At 45.9% G+C, this 19347-nt stretch overlaps 1 protein-coding gene across 1 annotated transcript in view; it reads right to left on the minus strand.

Annotated features, from left to right (window-relative positions):
• The window catches only part of CNIH2 (cornichon family AMPA receptor auxiliary protein 2), a 924655-nt gene that overhangs the window by 399702 nt on the left and 505606 nt on the right, over positions 1–19347 (minus strand). The window lies entirely within an intron of this gene.

The following is a 19347-nucleotide window of genomic DNA, read 5'->3' on the forward strand; positions in this document are numbered from 1 at the left end:
TTAGAAAAATACACCTTCTAATCTTCCCATTTCATGGTGGGTTCCCCTGGGTTTGGTAGGAAGGGAACTGGGTTGGTGAGTGAGAAGGTTTGTGCGCACATGGCGGCCTGCTGTTGTGGCGCTTCTTCCTGTGCCCTGGTGCTCCCCGTCGCGCTTTGTCCTTATGGGCTCGGTGCTCCTTCTGGGGTTGGGAGACCTACTCCACTGCTTTTTGGATTTTGGTGCGCCAGGGTCCCGCGTTCCTGCTGGTTGCAGTGCCTAGCTGCTCAGAATGGATAGGACCTTTATGGTTGCTTCGGTGGGCCTGGCAGTCCCGGCCGCCTGACTGGTTGTGCTTGATGGAGGTCACTGGGCTTGGGGCTGTCCGGTTTGGTGACCCTGGTGCTAGCTCCTGCGCCTGGGTGCACGTGTACCTGCCGCCTGTGTGGGGCTGGTGTAACCTCCCTCCGGGTTTCGGTACCGCTGGCGTGGTGCGGGATCAGTTGGGGCAGGCGAGGAAAGCATGGTGTGGCTACTTTCTCACCTCTTTTGCGGTGGTGACGCCACGTGCGTGTGGCCCTCAACAGCCGGTCCACAGGCTGGAGGTGTGCTGGGCACGCTGCTCCTGGTGCCACGTGTTCTGGACCTCAGGTTGGGCTCAACTGGGGAGTCGTCACTGCTGCCGATCGCCCCTCTGTTTGCGGGGGTTCCCGCTACTCCTGCTGCCGCACTCTCCGTGATGCGACGTCCAAGCCGGCAATGGCACTCGGGACGCGATTGGTGCCTCGACCTCTCCCCCCAGCCTCGTCGCCAATTTGCAGGAGTATGGCGTGGGGTAAAGTAGAGGCAGACAACTGTAGATGGTGCACTTATTTTATTTAAACTAAGTTAAAGTAATCTGCCAGAGAGCGCCGGGAGAACGTCCTGTCCCCACGGCTGCCCGCGTACTCACTCCACCCCAAGCTCCCGGCGTTCCCTGCCACACACGTGACCGGGAACACTAGAGTGCGACACTACACTTGGTAACAAAAGACTGGGCCGGATTCTTTAGAGACGACTAGGTTTCAGATGGAAGAAGATGACACGGTCACTTATTAACTGAACATGCTATGTGCCCCATAGGGATCAAGACACAAAAGAGGCAGAAATGATTGCACTCATAGAGGGACGTTACCTTATAAAATGTGCTTTTGCAGAATGTTAAGCCAGCTAAAAACTACCCAGGGGCACTGTGAACTGCCAAACCTTCCTGGCAACAATATCTGAGTCAAAGGGACTCAACATCAGTATATTCCCCGGACATTCCTTTTTGGTTTACTAAAGTTCTGTGTGCTGACTCACACACATGATAAAATACTGTGGCAGAAAACAGGAATGAATACAGTGGGTGAGCTGCACTCGAAAAGGCTGTTCCACACCTTTGACATACTGAGAGTTGGGATTTGGGGGCAGCCAACCATAGGGAGGTCTGCTCCTGGGTATTTTGGGAAAGATAGAGCAGTCTGGCGACTGCCTAGGTTTTGGATGTTTTTTGGGCTATTATTTAGCCCCGGTGTATATAATTGGGCATTTTGAGGTTACCAGACACCATTTTGTCTAAGTGACACAGTGGCTGGTGCCTGAATGGTAGCGTGTTTGTGCTAGGTAGCGTTTTTGTAGGTGTCTTGTTTGGCATTGCTCGGTGCCTTTTTGATAATCTGTCAGTGTAGTAATTCTCCATTCTAATTGTTCACTTGCTATTAATGGGGGTATCTGGCATGTCGAATAAGGACAGGGTGGCCAGGCGATGAAGCCTCTACCAAGGCAGGGCTTCTCAATCTCATCGAGGAAGGGGCGCCGCCGCGTGGTGGTCACCCCATCAGGAAAGCTGCGCAGGGGGTCCCAATGGTGGTGTTTGACTGTTTACTGCAGCACTGGACACCTGTGTCTAGCGTTGTTCAGGTGAGCAAGAGAGGCAGAGAGGCTGCTCCTACACTAAGAGAGCGGCTCCGGTGAAGGGAGCAATGGGCCATGTGGCCAGATGTGGACCCAGGCGGCTCTACAGCACTGGTTATGGCCATGTGAAGCACCTGGATGCCCTCAAACCAATGGTAGCAGCTGGGTGCGAGCGTGAGGCCTCTCCAGCTCCAGGATCGGCCTCAAGGCGGGCCACCATAGATGCGTACACGGCCTCCTCTAAAGGGAGGGGCAATGGCACATCGGTACGGGGAGGTCAGAGGAGCAATATAAACATCAAATTAAGTAGCAGGGATGTGAGAAGGGATGAAGGAGGGGAAGAAGCTTTGCGAGTTGCGGCTGGGAATATCGGTGAGGAGGATGGCTTAGGAGAGGACTGTCCTTGTGCTTGTGTGCTAGTTCTTTGATTGGCCTGCAGTTTTTCCCTTGGTCTTGGAAGAAGAGGGAAAGGACTTTTGAGAGAACTTTTATTTTGCTAAAGCAATCACCCAAGGGCTAGAAGAGAGCTAGCCTACTGCTGGAGTCACAGGCACATCTGACTCCCCCACCAGCCTCCTGATTCCTCCCTACGAGGATTTCTATCTGAAGGTGAGGCCCCTGTGAGTTCCAGGGCCTCTAGTTCTACTCCAGAGAAGAGAGTGCTGAAATCCTCGCTAACGCCCGTTTGCGAGCCGCCGCAACTGAAGAGCTGCCACCGAGTGCTTGCAAACCAAGAATAATCGCATCGCACGCTCGCTACTCCCAAAGATCATCACACGTTTGCGTGCCGCCGAGTGCTCGCTCACCCTGGATCATCGCAACAAGATCATCGCATCGCAGTGCGGGCGCCGTGCGTCTGCCATTTTCCTTGCATCACACCCGGAGCGTCGCTCCCTCGCGGAGCACCATTTTCTACTCATCGCAACAGGGTTGCACACGCAACAGGCTTAGCGTATCATCCCTCTTGCGGCAAGGATTCAACGCATCGCTGGCCTAGCGTGAAGAAGTTTGTTGCTTTGTCCCGCACGCATCCGCAGACAAGCGCATTATCCTCCCTTGCAGCAAGGATTCAATGCATCGCCGGCCTCGTGTGAGGAAAATCATCGCTACAGCTCATTTGCAACATTTTGTTGGTTTTGCTACGAAATACAGGTACTTTGTAAGTAAAGGGTCGCAGAGACCACTGCGTTGAACTGAACTCCTATTTGCACACTCTGAACTATTTTTACAGCCTTTCAAGCCTAATCCTATTTTACAGTATTGTGGCTTTTTTACGTTATTGGTCTTGTGATAAGTCTATATATAAAGATACTTATTTTTATAACTACTTGTGTGGTGTCTCTTTGTAGTGTTCCTCACTGTGTTACTGTGTATGATCATAAATGCTTTACACACTGCCTCTGAGATAAGCCTAGCTGCTCGTGCTACGTTACCACAGGGTTGAGCAGGCGATATAAAAGGGTATAGCCCCCTTACTCTGACTTAGGTAGAAGGGTCACTACTTGGACAGTGGTCAGCCATTGCCAACTAGAGACCCCCATTTCTAACAAGGGCCAAGTAGCTGGCCAAGTAGCCATAGGTGGCGGTGAACATAGAGAATTGGACAGCAGCATTTCTTTATGCTAGTGTGTGTACTGTGGAAAGTACCTAGAGAGGTCAGCCGCACTATTTAAATATATGTTGTTATCAGAAAAGCCAAAACTAATTATGGAGGTTACGTGTAAGCAAAATTAGATGACACATTTTGGGCCTGTATGGCCGTGGATTTGCAGGCACAGTGGGGTGAGAGTGATACTGACTGATGGCAGCACACAATGGGGACGCAAAATTTGGTAAAACAGTTTTTATGGCTAGCGGTATGCTGATAGTATATCAGCGGTATACAACCTTTACAACAAAACTTTTACAACGAACTACCATTACAACCCAACTTTTACAACGCAAACTATTACAACGCATAGCGCTGGGGGGCGCTCTAGGATGGGGAATAGGTTTAATTTACTATCCAACACCTTCCCTACTATCCACGGGGACTGGAGTTGGAATAGTAAATTAAACTATTCTCTATCCAGCGCCCAAAAGCATTATGTGTTGTAATGGTATGCGTTGTAAAACTTACGATGTAAAGGTAGGCGTTGTAAAAGTATGCGTTGTAACGTCATACATCCATATCAGCCCTTTCAGAGTTGCCCCACCCGAGAAGGTGTGAAGGTGTCTGGAAAAGGACAAAGACGACAAATGGGAGCTTGCTGGGATTTCAACAAAGGTCTCTGCACTAGAACATATTGCAAATTCCGGCATGAATGTTCCAAGAGCCCTGGAAGGCAAGCCGTGGTCAATTGCTTCAGGGCGAGCAGTCATGCTGGCTACCAAGCAGGACAGGGGCAACAGTGGGCCACGGGGGCACAACATCAAGGTCAGGCAGCTTTGATGATTGGCCGATGTATAACTTAATTATGGCCCCTAATAGGAGTAGTGCCCAAAAAGGAACTAGATCAGTTCTGATTATTACAACCCCTATCATGGCAGTATGACCAATCAGTTAATGGCTTCATACCGGATGAACAAGTATCAGTGTCATATTCCTCAGTTGATGTGACCCCATCATTGCTGGAAAGAGTAGGACGGGGGTGCGCATGGCTAAGAGCGTCATTAAGTCAGCTTTCTTTTTGCTGCCGGTACACCCTGCCAACTGTCAGCTGTTGGGGATACAGTTTGAGGAGAAATGGTACGTGGATAAGGCGCTCCCAATGGGCTATTCCATTTTGTGTGCTCTCTGAGTGCTTGAGCACATTCTTACAATGGCTATTTACATGGCATATAGGTCATGAGCATATTACATATTACTTGAATGACTTTTTGTTTGTGGTGAGCCCTAGTTCCACGGACTGCCAGCGTCTGCTGGTAAGTTTCCAGGGGCTTATGGTTGGCCTTGGAATGCCGCTTGCACCAGAAGAGACAGTGGGACCCAGTAGGACGCTGTCCTTTCTTGGCATTGAGATCAATTCAGGGGCTATGGAAGCCAGATTGCCAGAAGATAAATAATGACTATGCAGCTGCTGTTAGATGCAATGCTGGCAAAAGCCAAGGTCACAATGAAAGATGGGCAGGTGCTCCTGTGGCATTCGAATTTTCCATGCCCTCTGGTGACAGCAGGGAGAATATTTTGTAGGAAGTTGGGATTAGCATTGTCGGGACTGCCTTTACCACGTCATCATGTTCGGCTGACAACAGGTGTTAACGAGGACCTTAGGATGTGGAAAGTCTTTCTTCAATCCTTTAATGGGATTCCATTGGCAGCTTTGACGGAAGTGGACTGGGATGCACAGATATTTTAAGATTTGGCTTCGGGCTGTATTTGCAGGGACAATGGTGCACAGAAGAATGGCCACCAGAGTGGAAGCGGGTGGCCACAGTATTACCTTTTTGGATTTTTTCACTTGATGGTAGCTGTGACATTGTGGGGAGACCAGTTGTCGCATAAGAAAGTTCTCTTTCGGATTGATAATATATCAATGGTACAAATGATCAACAGGCAGTCTGCCAGGGATGCACAAGTACTGAAGTTGCTGAAGGCCTTTGTGTGAAGGTGCTTGACAATGGACATTGTTTTTAGAGCCATACGTGCCCAGTGTGGACAATGACATTTCTGATGCTTTGTCTCTTTCAAGTGGGAAAGATTCCATGGGCTGGCCATGGAGGCACCCACAATCAGGACCTGGATGCCTCAGGACATTTCGACAATAGGAGACAGAGGATGCTTCACTTGGCAGCGGGGTCGCTAGCAGTTTCCACGATACACCTTATGGTGGGTCTCAGAAGAGGAATGATGACTTGAATGGGACAGAGGATGTGGTGCAATTCATCATGTCGCTATTAGCAAAAGGCCAGTCCAGAGTTACTATTTCAGGGAAGTTTGCAGGTACAGCTTTTATCAGGAAGCTTTGCTGGGGTTATGCCTCTACAGCCAGAGAGTTCGGGTCACAGATTTTGGAAGGCTGGGCTAGAGAAGCTGGATGTTTGGTCAGAAGAAGAAGCCTTTGACTTGGGGGATATTGTGTGAGGTGCACTTGCCCAGTGTTTGCCAAGGAGAGAGGAAAACGGTCTTATTTTCCGCATTGATGACCTGATTGTTCTTTGGTGCATTCCAGGTATCTGAGCTCTTAGGGGGTAGGGGAACTCGGGATGGATGCTAGGAGGAGGTTTGTAGGTGTGAAGAAGGGCTACAGGTTTGGCTTTACAGGTCCAAGACAGATCAGAGGGGGCAGGGCAGGAGCATATTGCTACAGGTTTACCCCGTGAGTAAGTTTTGCCCGGTCCGCTGAGGGTCAGTTCTCAGGTCTCAGAATGTGTTGGGGGAGAACGTCTTTCTACATGGAGATGGAAAGCCAGTGTCAACGTTCCAGCTTTTAGCAATACTGCACAAGGCGCAGGGGCGTCTGGATGCCCAAGGTTATGGAACACATTCCTTGTGCACAGGATTGGCAACAGAAGCAGGTAGATGGGGTCCCTTGAGCCATTGAGCTGATGAGCTTTTGGAGATGCACTTGTGCACCAGAGAGAGGTACTGAGACCTGAGAGGATTGTGGCAGCTTGCTCAGCAAACCCGTATAAATTTTGTTTTTTTTATCTCTACTGATGAAGGATAATATCCCAAAACACATGTGTCTAGAGATTCACAGCACTAACCTGCACCAACCTTGGTGAAACATTTCAGCAAAAAATCAAGTAAGCATTTAAAGTGAACTGCATTTACCATAATGCTAAGGGATGAACTGGCTGGGAGGCCAAGCAGTGTGCTCCCGTCCCCCTGTTGTTTGAAAAGGCTCCCTTGAGCCATTGAGCTGATGAGCTTTTGGAGATGCACCTGTGCGCCAGAGAGAGGTACTGAGACCTGAGAGGATTATGGCAGCTTTCTCAGCAACCCCAGATGAATTTAGTTTTTTTATCACTACTGATGAAGGATAATATCCAGAAACATGTATCTAGAGATTGACGGCACTAACCTGCACCAACCTTGGTGATTCACTTCAGCAAAACATTTTATAAACATTCTAAGTGAACTGCATTTACCATCATGCTAAGGGGTGAACTGGCTGAGAGGTGAAGCCGTGTACTCCCATTACCCTTCTAGACGGGGTTGGAGTAGGGAAAGAATTATGGGCTTGGGAAGATGGTCTTCAGACTGTTGTCAACTTTATGTTAGAGGGGGAGGGATTGTTGAGTAATTGTGCTAGTTGTCAACTTTTGTTTCTGTTTTGCGGGTTCTGTCCCCGGTCCAAAGGCTGTCGGTTTGAATATCTGGCTTGTGGGGCATTTTTTAGTAAAGTGGGCAGAGAGACATGTGAGAAACAGCACTCATGGTGCAAATTTGGGCTTTGAGGCTGATATTTATTCTGTTAGCTGACATGGGAAAGTGGGCATGTGATGGAGGAAGCTTCTCCCTTGTTTGAACAGGCTGCTATTAGGAAGAAAGTTTCTGATATCTTGTTGTTACACTTGGGGGAGAACGATTCGAAAGTGGAGAAGGAGTTAGAGTTGATAAAGTCCATGAAGGAGGATGTGAAGGAGATTCAGAGGCAGAGGGCTGGGTGCCATGTTTTATGGACGGAGTTTGTGCCGGGGAGAGTCTGGCGTAGGGCCCTTAGGCAGCAGAGATAGTCAGGGCCAGGAGAAAGTTCAACAAACAGATGCGCTCTTTTTGTAGGGAGGTTGGTTTGTGTAAACTTGAGCATTCAGACCTGCATTATGATGACGTGGAGTTTTTCTGTGGGGATGGAGTACACTTGTCCTTAATGGGTATAGAATTGTACTTGCTGTAGTTGAAGTTGGTGTTGACTAAGGTTTAGAGTGTCCTAAAATGGGGGTGGAGCAGAGAAAGTGGCATTAGAGCCCCTCCCCCTCTTTTTCTAGGTGGCAGTTGGCAAGACATTGCCATGGTTTACGTACTTTATTTTTATTGACACAGGCAATTCAGGCTGAAAGAATGGGTAGACACGTTCACACCTAGAGGAGCCAGGAAGTTAAAAGTTATGTTGGAAGTTCAGTTAGTTAGAGATAACAGTTGTAGTAAAGAGAGAGAGGAGTTTAAAGGTCTCAGTTGTAGTTGATCAGCTCTGGAGCAAGCACACAGTTACAGAATGAAGTTGTTGTGGGGTGGAGGGATATTTAGGGGTGGGGGGTAGCTTAACATAGGTGAACAACTTGATATACTTAGATTTGCAGTTTTGTGTGGCAAAGGCTCAGGTTGTGTTTTATGATGTGCACCTGTTTCAATAAAGTGGCTTTAAGGAAGCAGTGGGAGGCGACCACCGGGAGAGAGAAGAAAGGGAACAAAAGCTTGAAATATTCCAAGAAGGTTACAAGAAATCCCCATTTTAAAATGTACATAATTTAATTAGCTGCATATCTTAGCCCCAGTAAGAATACCAAAATTGTACTCTGCAGCATCAGATCAATGCCATAGGTGTCATAAGCCAAAGTAGACTTTTTGGTGCTGATACTTGGGAAAAGAAACAAAGGTACTAGAACCCCAAATATAGCTGCAGTATGTTATAGTGTGGGTTGTGGTTGACGGAGTAGTGATAGTGAAACAGCAAAGGCGATTAGGCTAGGCTTGTGGCTCTCTTGCATTAGTGCTAACAACCAAAGCAGTTTAAACAGCACCACTGGGTTATCCAACTATCAAACCCAGATATCAGACAGAAAATACACCATGCAGAATGGTGTCTGTCTTCTCCAATGTACACTTGCTGTAAAAGCACCTCATGAAGTCATAATGCAGAAATGATGGTTGATAACAGCAGGAAGGAACATTCTCAATTTTAGAGAAAGGTATAATATACTTGTAGGAGGGTATATCAAAAGTTAGGTATATACCAGCAAATGTGGACAAGACAAAATGTCAGGTTGAAGATGTGGGGGTAATGTTGTTGTTGACTGTTGTTGAAAAAAGCAATACTCTAATGCACATACTTAATGCCTGATTTATCTCAGTGAGGCCCCCAATGTGTAACAAGTTGTGGTGTAATGTAAAAAAACGTAATAAAGAGCAAATAAAAAATACTGTCCAGTTTTTAAAGAGGTAAGAATCTTACATTTAAACAGTCCAATTTTCAGTAAGGAATGGTTTCATACCTATGATCCCAGTGCTTTCTCAGGGAAATCTCCATTGAACTCATAAGCACTGAATAGGCCCGCCCAAGTATGGGGATCTCGGAGCACTTTTTCATTATATGTCTTCTTATGTGTAGATGTTCGCCTTGCTTCAGGAAGGCCTGTAGAAACACTTAAGACAATAATACTGTGCAGCCTATAAGGAAGGCTATAACGGCCAATTTCTTCTGATTCCATTTGCAAAAGGGTAATGAATACCTACAAGGCTTCTGAAAAATTCTGGTGTTGATACCAGTGATTTTAGCAAATTTGAAAAAAAAACCTTCTTCAGCAGAGTATGGGGCAAGGCCTCGTATCCATTTTTGTGTTTGAACAAGGCCCAGAGGTGCATTTTAGAATACATATATATTGTAGTTTTATATAGTGCAAACACAGGCCAAGGGCATTGGAGCACTCAACATTAGCACCAGATTACATTACATAAGGTCAGATTCATTTTCTTTTAAGCACAAGAGATTAAGGGCCAGATGTAGGTAATTCTATTTTACCGATTCATAAATACCGAATTTTACCGATTCGGTATTTATGAATCGGTAAAATAGTAGTTGGGAGATGTAGGTAAAAATAAATTTTCAATTACCGAATCGGTAACATTCGGTATTTACCGATTCGGTAAATACCGAATCGGTATTGCCCATTGATTCCTATGGGCCTTGAAGCCCATAGGAATCAATGGGCAATACCGATTCGGTATTTACCGAAATGGTAAATACCGAATCCTGCAAGGGTGCAGGGGGTGTCACTTTGACACCCTCTAGCACCCCCAATTCAGGCATGTGTGCCATGTGGCACACATACATGCCCTAAGGGCATGTCAGTGTGTCACATGGCACAGGTGTGAATGCACAGATGTGCATGCACACCTGCATTCGGTATTTTACCACCCAATAGGATTGGGTGGTAAAATACCGACTCTTAAGGGCCTGTGGCACCGTTAGGAGTGTCACCTACATCTGGAATTTACCGAATCGGTAAAAATACCGATTCAGTATTTTACAGAATCGGTAAATTTACCGAATCAGTAAATTTACTGATTCTGTAAAATGTTGGCCCCTACATGCCAAATTCTAAATACCGGTCGGTAACGACCGGTATTTCGTGACCTACATCTGGCCCTAAGTGATTTGTCCAGAGCTAATGACAGATCTCAAACTGGGTTCCCTAGATCCAAAGTCAGTAGCTCTAGCTGTTTAGACCCATCCATTTCTCAATTTATGTGTGAAAGTCATACACAAGTGGGATGACTGTGTAAGATTGCGTTGAGTGAGCACATTCTCGATTGAAATGGCTTTGTGAGGTAGAAAAACAGCAACAAAGGATACTGGGTTACACACATGGTCTTTCTTGGGGATACTTGCAACGGTTTGTTTTAAATCTGGGCTTAGGGACATAGTTCAATACCTCTGCACCAGTGGTGCTGGAACAATTTTTAGAGTGAGGGTGCTGACATCAATGTTACATCACTGAAGTCATAGAGATGGTGAAAAATCCTAGTTTCACACAAAGTGCAGCTAATGTATTTAGTTGAAGAGTGGAAAGGGTGTAATATGTAGCTGGTGGTGTATTTTGGAGCAGAGTGTCACACATATATTACTAAACGATCATGCAGTAGTGCACTGTCATTTACAGACAGCAAATTTCCATTGTCATCAGCACTAAATTTGCACAGACATATGGATTTACTGATAAAACTATTCAACATACAAACAATAGTATGTGGAAATAGAGATTCAGTGAATATTTATCATTTATGCATTACCAAGTAAAAGTGGCTCGGTTTGTTTAGATCCTATAAAAAATATTTGTTTCCATCAAGATTACAAACAACGTGTTTCATTTTAGCTTTACTAGCGGCTGATATAGTCTGAGATATTTGTACATTTTATTGACAGGTATTTAAATTGTGTTGTGTGTTACAAAACAATGACAACCTACAGCTTTTCCTTCCAGACCTCATGTAAACCTGTAAGATTGCCGCATAGTTCACTTTGGAACAAGTTCTCACTTTACAGTCAGAGGAAAAAAAGTTAGCACCAATCCTTATGTTAAAAGAATAAGCAGCAATTAGTCAGAAGACATAGCCTGACGTGTGCTCTGTCTTTGCAGCACATCAAATATGACAAGATATATCCAAAATGTAAAGGCATCTTTTTATTTATTGATCTTGCGAGACCCACCAGAAATTGTCTGGCGACCCACCAGTGGGTCAAAAAACACAGTGTGACAATGCTGCTCTGGAGCATACTTCTTCACCAGTACATAGCAGATCTTTATGCAGACAACAATCCATCAAAAAATGGTTTTTTGCAAAGCCTTGCACTCGTTTGCTCTGGAGAGCCCCACAAAGAGATTGTCCATACAATGTTCCTTAGTATTATCAATATACAAAAAGTACTGCTCTCTTAGGGTCCAAACAATGGGGTTTCTCTTTCTTCTTAGAGGGATGAGTTGGAGCAAAGAATGTTGAAAGGGTGATGCCTTTCTGACATGAAATAGAGTGACCACTTTTGGTAGGTTGGAAGCTTGAGTACTCATCAAATCCCCAACTGGGAAGAAAGTGGTGTAAGACAGGTTGACAGAAAGAGCTTGCTCACATGCTTAGTTGATGTTATGGCAATGAGAAAGACGGTCTTCAATATCAGAGAATTAACCAATAAGTACAGCTAACTCTTTCAAATACCATAGAGGTGTCTAATGTTATCACTCCCAGTGGTGCTTTATGCTTTTTTCCCCAGATCTATTATTCCCAAGAGTATATGCTTGAGATCTTGTAGCTCCCTACCAGGTTAAAAACCTTTCTAGCCAATGGATCAAACTCCCTGTGACTGCTGACAGCCTCTTAGCCATTATATTGGTGAAGACTTTGTAGTCGGAGTTCAACAAAGAGACTGGTCTTTAAGAGCCACATTTTTTTACTGGGTTTAAACTCAGTATACAAACGATCTCTTGATAACTTTGAGGGATCTTAGCTTCCGGATCATCCTGTATCACTGTATTATCAAATAACTTTCCCCAAACTGGTATCCTTTCTTTCCCTAACGCCTTATGTAGCTCCTCCAGGATTCCGTTAAGCCTTACAGCTTTCTGATTTTTGGTGTTCTTTATTGCTCTATTTATTTGGGTATCCGAAATCCATTTTATTAATTTGTCTGATTTCTCTTTTTCCAATAGGAGGAGCTTTTGTCGTTTTAACCAATTATTAATACACGTCTTCCTCTTTTTTCTTCTTCAAATGTTCTGTAAAACTCCTGAAAATCCATTCTTATTCCTATATCATTGGTAACCTTATTACCACCCTCTTCTATATGAATGCACTTAATGTGATTCCTCACTCTGCCTGTGTGGAAATGGCTAGAAAGTTTTAGATTTAACCTTTGCTTCATTCAAATGATTAATGCTCTCTACAAAGAACCGAACCATGCACTAAAGTGTTGGTAAATGGGAATCTAACAGAAAACGTAAGCATTCAGAGAGTAACGAGTTAGGGATGCAAACTGTGTCCCTTACTTTTTGACCTATGCATAGAACCATTTGCAAAACGTATCAAGGAACATAATCAAACTACTTTTTTACAATGCCTGGGGTATGACAAGACACCAGTATGACATGCTTATGATATAGTCATATTTACCTCTGACCAGAAGAGGTCATACCTATTATAGAGAATATAGTGAATGAGTTTGTTAGATATATTCGGAATATCTACTAAATGAAGACCGAATAGAAGCTATGACCTGGAACACTAAAACTGGGACTAAGGAAACAGCAACAGAGATGCGATATTTGGTAATGACCATTACACAAAATTAAGGGAAGCTTCAATTGAAAACGTTATCAAGAGTATCAAAAGAGATAAATATTTTATTGAAAAAATGGCAGAAATTACATTTAACTATCTTCAGGAGGGTTAACTTAATCAAGATGTGTATTATATAGCCCAAACTAGTATTTCTGAATAATAGTATGCCATTAGACTTTGACAGACAGGCAATACCCAGGGCAGCCTAAATGGTTTCATATGGACATCTAAAGAGAGCAGGCTAGTGTGGAAAAAGCTGAGAAGAAAATTGTCGAAATGTGGCCTACAACTACCTGAGACGACTACAACGAATCCAGAATGCCTCGGCACGACTGATCCTCAACATCCCCCAACGCAGCCACATCACACCCCACCCGAGAGGCCTGCACTGGCTCCCCGTCAACAAGAGGATCACCTTCAAACTCCTCATCCACGAACACAAAGCCCTACACAACATCGGACCTACATACCTCAACAACTGACTCAGCTTCCACACCCCCACCCGAAGCCTCCTCTCAGCCAACCTCGCCCTCGCGACAGTTCCTCGTATCCGAAAAACCACTGCTGGCGGCAGATCCTTCTCCTACCTCGCCGCCAAGACCAGGAACGCTCTCCCCACCAGTCTACGACAGACTCAGGACCTGCTGCCCTTCAGGGGGCTCCTCAAGACCTGGCTCTTCAATCAGTAGCGGCCCCCCCTCCCCCGAGCACCTTGAGACCCTCACGGGTATGTAGCGCGCTTTATAAATGCAGTGATTGATTGATTGATATTACCCTCTTTCGCTTAGCCTTCCAATTAAAAAATGGTATGATTATGACATGGTTGCTGGAAAGATTTAGAAAGGGGCTAATCTATTCTGCAATGACAAGGGAGATATGCCAACAAGTAGGATTGTTATATAAATATGGAGCGGCAAAGTATTTCAACAAAGTAAAACTACCAACTCTAAGAGCGTTGGCTAGGTTGTGTACAATATCAGGAAAAAATGAGGACAACTGTATTACAGTAGGTTGGCATCAATATGCATAGCAACTGGAACGCCAGAATGTATGAAATATCAACTTTCAAAGCCATTGATGGATGCAGAGTGTTGGGATTGAAAGGTCCCTCGCATGATGATGGATGGGCATCCCTGCCCTGAGTGCCCCCACTGTAATGATATCTGGATTCCTAAAGCTGATTTTTTGTTGTCATAGGTGAACACAGATTATGCTTGTGCATCAGGACATAGGCCTGTCTCATGGATTGCGGTCTTTTTTGGACCGGGAGGGGCACCTAAAGCACTACCCTCATAGTGGTGAAAGGATACTGCCTTTACCACAAGTTAAGCAGTTCGAGCGTAGTGGTGGCAGCATACTACATAGCGATCAGCAAGAGTGAACAAGTCATTTTTGCCTGTGTCACTGTATTTAAGACTGCAGGCTCACTTATCTAAAGTTCCACTGCTGTGTGATTAGCTCATCTTAGGCCTATATTGGTTTGGTGTATAGTGCTGCGCGGTGCGTGTGTGATACACATGTACTGGATGTATGTGTGTCTGTGAGTGGTACAATACAGGGCTAATGCAGTGCTGTGCTGTGCCGAGCGTGTACCTTAGATTCATGTGATGGGTGTATGTGTGCCTGTGAATGGTACAATACATAAAGGAGGTAGTGCTGTGCAATGCTCGCCTGTGAATGACACAATACATGTAAGACTCATGGCTATCTGGAGGAACATGAGGAGAGGAGGTACAGGAATTCTCCCAGACAGAGTAGTGGATTGATGCATTCCTGTAAGCTGGGTGGAATACACTGAAGGGAGAGCCAGACTCTTCAGTACACTTCAACTGGTGCTCTTTGATTCAGAGACAGGCCACTGGGAAGAGTCCTGGGCACATCGCAGGAAGGATATGAGGCTAATAAGAGAATCTTAAAGAGTAGGGCAGAGGCGCTGGTGTATCCTTTTGATACACAGATAACTGTCGCAGACATCAAGGTGTGAACCTCCAGCGACTCCCATGGCCTGTTTTGTGGGGCTATCAGATTTGGGGGACATCACCCAAGGAACCCAAGCCCACCTGCCCTTGGAGCCTGCCTGATTGCCAAGATAGATGTGCTCTGTGAGCAAGAGGAGAGAGGGAGCCAGGTCCAGTGGGGTTTCCTGGCGATAAGATCCCCGTAATGTGGTGTGACTAGATGGCAGCAGCACCAATCGAGGTATTGCCTTTGTGCAGGGAAAAGTCTGCGACACCTGTATACCAGAGGAGGACTGCAGTTAAGTGAACTGTGACCATTGCTGCAATGATCGACTCAAAGCCCATGTGGAGGTACCTAGTCGACAACCCTGTATGCAGGGTGGGGCCGCCTTGAGGATTGCTACCATGCCAATCAGGGCTCAGGCCACAGCCCAAGTGCGGGACCAAGTCAGTGGCCCTATGTGCCAGGAGCGTCCACATTGAAAATTTCTAGTGTGCCAATCGGGCTGTAGGCCGTGTGCAAAGGAGGAACGGTGATGCCGAATGCCAGGGTGAGCCACTGGAACAAGGCAAGGAACGTTGTCTGGTCGAAAGGACAGTCATCTGAAGAATGAGACCGCCATGGGGACCAGAGCAGGCACATGCTGTGATCAAGGACCAGCCCCAGGAGGGTTGCATTCCCCCCAGCCCTGCCTACCAATGGGGAGGAACTCAAAAAACTTAGCGAAACAGGCAACTGAGAGGAGAATATTATCCTGGACCCCACAGAAGAATTAGGTTAAAGCGCAAAGGAGGTCATTAACTTCTAAAAAGTTCCCATGATTACATCATCCCAGGGGCACCTGCAGGAGGTTATCATACTCCTCTATACGGGCCTGGTACAGAAAAGTGGGAAAAAGAGAACAGAAGCATCCCATAGTGATGATAACTAGAAAAGAAAATATGAATTCTCAAAGCTCAACTCTCCAGCAGCTCAAAAGGGGTGCACATAAAAAGTGAGGACTAAGTTCAAATCCCACTGAGACATCATAAATGATTTTGGTAAAAACCAGTGGTGCAACCCCTTACAAAAATGTCATCACAACAGGTGAATAGAATTACGATAGCTGAACCAGTAACTGCAAAAAAGCTGAAAGAGCTGATTTGTAGCCTTTAACAGTGTCCAAAGCAAGTCCTTGCTGGGTTAGGGAGAGAACAAATGATTAAACCTTAGACACCTTTGCTTGTAATGGATCTATCTGCCAGGTGCCGCACTAATACACAAATTGTGCCCAACGACTGGCATGCACTGATTTTCTGGAGGGACGCCTCACTGCCATGATGAAATTAATAACCTCAGGAGGATGGTTAAAGAAGTTCAACTGCCAGTGCTCAATGTCAAACCATGGAAATGCTGATTGTGTAGGTCTGGGTATGCTACCCAGCCCTCGTCCTACAAAAGAAAATCCCCCTGAGGCAACAGCTTGATCAGCGGACAGATGCTCATTCCAAGAATTTTGGGTACCAAACTCTCCTTGCCTATTCCTGTGCCACTAGGATGACCTAGGCCCTATCATTCCTGATCTTCTTCAGAATTCGGGCAGAAGAGGCAGTCAAACTAAGGAATACATGAGTTCTGAGCTCCATTTTAGACAGAAGGTGTCAGAGAGAGGGGGAGACAGAGATGCCTTGGAAACTCCACTGTGCAACAGTATTGACGTTAAGCATTCTCACCAATGGCGAAAAGATCCCCACTGCTCTAAGTTGCCCTGCACCACTTTAGGGTGCAACTGCCATTTATAATCGACTTAATGTCAGTGACTGAGTTTGTCCACTGTGACATGTTAGGATTCTGCCAGGTTGATTATCACTAGAGAGACTCCCTGGCAATCTAGCTGCTTCCAGAGGCAGAGAGTCTCCTGACACAGGGAACAAGACCCCAGCCCACCCTGCTTGACGCAGTACCACATGGCGATGGTGTGGTCTGTGAGAACGTGCACCAGCCTTCCTTTGATGGTGGGAAGGTGGGCCTTTAACGGCATCCGAATCGTCCTTAACACCAACAAACTGATGTGGAGCGGAGGCTTTGTCAATGCCGAACACCTCTGATCGCCACCTCTCTGCAAGGACTATCCCAACCCAGCAGTGAAGCATCAATGACCACCATCAGCTCTGGGAGGAATAAGGAGAAACGTGTGTCACTGACTCAGCCTAGGTCTAGTAGTCACCACTGCAGATATTTTGCAGGTTCCTTCAAAATCTGGATACAATTGACATATTTCACTGATGAGGTCCCCACTGAGAATTGAGGTCCCATTGCACATCTGGTATGCTTGGCCATCAGTGTGCAGGAGGCCATCAACCACAACAACCTCGGAGTGATCTGAACTGAGATCCAGGACAGGGCCAGAAACAGCAGGATCATGGCCTGAATATCCTGGACTCTCTGTTCAGCAGAAAGGGCTCAAAACGGTATTGTATCCAGAATAGCCCTGAGGAAAGGATCTTTGAAGGAGGCAGTAGTGAATTCAGTACATTGATAGTGAACCCAAACAATGTTAGGAGGTTTGCCATAGTCTGGAGGTTGTTGACGATTGTCTGGGTTGAGTACCCCTTCTGCAGCCAGTCATCAAAGTGGAAAATACTGGTATTCTTTACCTCTGAAGCTATGATGTGGCCATTGTCATCACTTTCATGAAGGGCAGTGGTTATCCCAGAAAGGAGGCAATCTGAAAATGCTCCTAGCCCTTTGTGAACCACAGGTGCTACCTGTGGGCTTGTAGGATGGAAACATGAAAATAAGTGTCCTGCAGATCCTATGCCATCATTCAGTCTCTCGGATCTAGGGTAGACAGGAGCTGGGCAATTGTAAGCAACTTGAGTTTGTACTTCTGCAGGAAAGCACTGAGAGGGTGAAGATGTAAAACAGAACCAAAACCTCCATCCTTCTTCAGCACAAGGAAGTAGCTAGATCAACACCCAGTACCTACTTCCGAGGATGGCACCCTTTCTCTAGCTCCTTTAGCCAAAATGGCCTGCACTTCCTGCTGCAAGAAGAACAGATGGTCCTCTGTCAGCTGCCCTTATGTGGGTGGAAGTTGTGGCCAAGTGGAAAGAAATTGGAGGGCATAGCTCCAATGGACAATTTGAAGCGCCCGCTTGTGATGCTGTGCCACCCTTGGAGTTAGTATAAGAGTCTGCCTCCGACAGGGTGACTGTTTGCTTGCAAGGACACACTAAAGCAGTTTTGCAGCAGCGGCTACTGGAGGGGAGGGGAAATGAGTTACATGCTGTCTCTGGTGTCCTAAACATTATATCTGAGAACCTTGGCCATGATTGAGTTGAAAGGCCTAGTGGACTGGAGCACTAGCTTGGCATTGGCGAAATGGCAAATCTCCTTGAGAGGTCAAAATGTGGTTGTGGAATTGCCATGTAGGAGCAGAACGGCCTGTGCTCTAGTGCTGCTCTCCTCATAAACATTCTAATGCTGAGACCTCTTTTCTGCTGAAAGGCAAGTGCCATTAAACATCATATCCATTAAGGATGCCTGGCCATCCCTAGAGAAGTAGGTAGACTTCACCCAGGCAGGGCACCGAAGAGACACACTAGTGCCCATTGCTCGTCCTAAACAGTCGGTTCTGTCCAATCCTGAATTAATGAAAAATTTTGCCTCATTGTAATAGTCCAGAATAGCCTCTGTAAGGAATGCTGGAAGGTCTTCCGGAACAACCGATAGAACCTGTGGCACATAATCCCAAAGGACATGAGAACAAGGCCCAGAAGACAGCTGGCATTCACATATCTGAGGCTGAGGCTGGCAGATGAAAAATCAGTTTCCCATATGTCTCTAGGCATTTGGATTCACAATCATGGGGAGTAGTAGGGAAAGCATTGGGATTAATATTGCTTGTGAACGCCTGTATCACCAAACTCTCTGACATTGGTGGTGCATGAGAAAGGCTGGGTCACCTGGTGCAGGGCGATGAGATGTGCAAGCTGCCTCCTGACTGGCAGACCTGAACAAGGTTTTGCCTATATACCCAAAAGAGTATCTATAAGGGCCTCATAAATGGTAATACTGGCTATTTGGGAGTCTGATCACGTTGAAGTACTTCTATCAAGACATTAGTCTTTACTTCAATAGTGAATTGTTGTAAGTCTAGAATGTCTGCTGCCCTTTGAATCATGACAGTGAAAGAGACACGTTCCTCTATGACTTGGCCGAGAGTAAACACAAGTCCTGTATCTGGGGAAGTATCCAGCTCATTGGCATCCTGAAGCTCTTCAGACCAGTTTCTTCATCATACTGGGGAACACAGTTGCCTCCACCACCATAGTTATCCTTGTCAGAGTCTATGTCAAAAAGATAATGCAAAGTCTGGGCCCTACCATTTGATAAGGGTAACGTATCAGAATCAGAAAGGTTGCCCAAAGGTTATGTGCCAGTCAGAGTCCGGCACAATTTCGGTAAAGGTCATGGTGGATTCTACTCAGAGTCGGATAGCACCAATGTCTGCATAT

Source organism: Lissotriton helveticus, chromosome 9, assembly GCF_964261635.1.
Source record: "Lissotriton helveticus chromosome 9, aLisHel1.1, whole genome shotgun sequence".
In the NCBI taxonomy this organism is placed as follows: domain Eukaryota; kingdom Metazoa; phylum Chordata; class Amphibia; order Caudata; family Salamandridae; genus Lissotriton; species Lissotriton helveticus.